The following is a 2,880-nucleotide window of genomic DNA, read 5'->3' as shown; positions in this document are numbered from 1 at the left end:
CAGTATTGATAAGCATTGTCTTTTCCAAGGTACTTTTAATCAGACTCTAACTTAATTTGTTGCCATTTTCTTTATATTTAATAAAAAGATAAAAAAAGATATTTTTCTCTAGGTTATTGATGGAAAATGATGCCATTGACCTTGATGTTTAGAAAAGGGCTGTTGTTGAGATATGAACTTCTGAGAATATTAGTTTTTCACTTTCCATCTAGAATTTTACTTTTTCAGTATTATTTTCAAACTTGAAACCTCTCACACCAAAGTCTAAAGTACACAGCATTTTGAAAACATTCATACATATATTTTTTAGTTTTTTTTTAATTTTAAATGGTGATTATTTTAGCTTAATAACCTGAAAAAAAAGTTATCTGATGTCACAATGATTTAAATTTCCATTTTAGAAACCAATAAATAAACAAAAATGTGTTGTTTTTTTTCAATTAATACTCACGTCTAATGTTTTTTTTTCATATAAAATGATGATATGGTCACTTTGATGAAAGATTTATTTCTTTACACAGAAGTTAATTGCCAAAATCTTAATAATCCACCTGGCTAAACTCTGCCTTTAAGTTCAGATGTTTAGTGAAAATTGTTGATACTGACCCATTGAGGAATATAATGAAAGAAAATAAAGAAGTTAGTTTTAGGTTGTTTATATGTAATAAACTTGAGATTTGTTTGATTTCCGCTAAGCAAGTACTTAAAAATAAATTTTTTGGCATTGATACTTGTCATTAAACTTTCATTAACTGTGATGAGTTTTCCTTTATTAAGTTGTTTCTTCAGTATGAAATGTATATTTCTAATTTGCTTGGCATCTGAATGTTTTCGTCTTAGAAATAAGCAGGAGCATTATGTTAACTAAACTTCTAAAAGACACTTATGGTTTCTTGTTGCTAGTAATGATTGTTTTGTAATAATCAATCCAATGAGAAGTGGTAATTTTACCTTTTAAAATATTTACTGATCCTTCCTTATTTTTAATTTAATTTCACTTAATTTTTCGTTTAATAAATTTCTTCTAATTTTTTTTTTGCATAATTGTTTTTTTCGTAATATTGGTTATTAGTTGCATGAACTTTTATAACTTGTAAGAAATCATATTTAGTAATAAAAGAAGACAGACTGAAGGAAGTTTTATCTATACCATAGAAAATTAAATATTTACGGTTATCACAATATTATTCCAATATCTAGTCCACAATAAAAAAGGCTTACGAATTTCGTTAAAATAAAACGGGAACTCTCCAGGAAGTGAGCAGTTCAAACGTGCTTTTACAAAGGATGCCCAGTTCTTGTTAAGAATATTCTTTCCTCCAATGTCTTGCTAAAAAATTACAAACTGTTTATTCATATTTGTTTATTAATAAATAAAACCCAACAAAAATTCATTAAACAATCTGTGAAAATTAGTATAGGTCATGTAACAGTAAACTAGTTTACTAGAGAATTTAATTATATTCCTACAAAAACGTGGAACAAGTGAATATTTTAGACACATAATCTAAGATAGCACTCAATAATCATGTAGAAGATTGCAGGAAAATTATAGCACTTTATCATAAAAAAAATTATAAAAATTCACCAGATAAATGGGAATTAATTTTGTCCAATGTTTCCCCATTATGGCTTCTTCAGGGTTCGTACGAGATAAATGGGAATTAATTTTGTCCAATGTTTCCCCATTATGGCTTCTTCAGGGTTCGTACGAGATAAATGGGAATTAATTGTGTCCAATGTTTCCCCATTATGGCTTCTTCAGGGCTCGTAGGAGACACTGGACAAAATTAGGAATTACCTGTTGTAATTAAGTTTAGAATTATTAACTAAAGAAACCCTCCACATCAAATAGCATTAACCAACCCTAAATAACACACAGTTATCTTTTAAATTACCTGTGTTTATAATACCCTATAATTTACTAAACTTTATAATTTATTGACATTTATGATTCTGTATGATTTACTTTTTGTTTCTTAGTTTATAGTGCCAACTTGAGAATAGTTGTTTCAGAAAACACAAAAGAAAAATGACCATTTACTCTCATAGTCTTCATTTAAATTGCATGTGATATTAATGTTTCTCCTATTTGTTGTACGTTTTCTTGTTCTAAAATGTACTGCATTTTTTTTTTATATTATTGTTAAACGAAACAACAGTAAATTGTAAGATACCATAAACTTTTTGTACCATAATCATTGGCATCTACAGGAAGGGGCAAGAAAGGGCATTTGCCTCCCCCTTACACTTTACAAAAAAGTACACGTATTATGATGTAAACTTAACATCGTAGTTAAACGAAATATTTTTAGTAATATTTATTAAAACTGCATTTAAGCACATATAACACATTCTTTTAGTCTGTTGACTTACACTCTAACATCTGATCCCCTACATACATGTTTTGCCCCCCAACCCCCCAAAATAGTTCAGTAGGTGCCCATGACCGGTATAAAGACCGGAATATGTCCACTGATGGACACTTCTGTTAGCAGTATTGGACAACTTTACTGGAAAAGCTTTAGTCATCATTATAGGTGCCCATGACCACAATGAACTTTAGTAAATTATACATTATTAATCTTGGTAAAGACCGGAATATGTCCACTGATGGACACTTCTGTTAGCAGTATTGGACAACTTTACTGGAAAAGCTTCAGTCATCATTATAGGTGCCCATGACCACAATGAACTTTAGTAAACTATACATTATTAATCTTGGTAAAGACCGGAATATGTCCACTGATGGACACTTCTGTTAGCAGTATTGGACAACTTTACTGGAAAAGCTTTAGTCATCATTATAGGTGCCCATGACCACAATGAACTTTAGTAAACTATACATTATTAATCTTGGTAAAGACCGGAATATGTCCA

Source organism: Limulus polyphemus, unplaced genomic scaffold, assembly GCF_000517525.1.
Source record: "Limulus polyphemus unplaced genomic scaffold, Limulus_polyphemus-2.1.2 Scaffold3421, whole genome shotgun sequence".
Taxonomy (NCBI): domain Eukaryota; kingdom Metazoa; phylum Arthropoda; class Merostomata; order Xiphosura; family Limulidae; genus Limulus; species Limulus polyphemus.
This window is presented reverse-complemented; position numbering follows the sequence as displayed.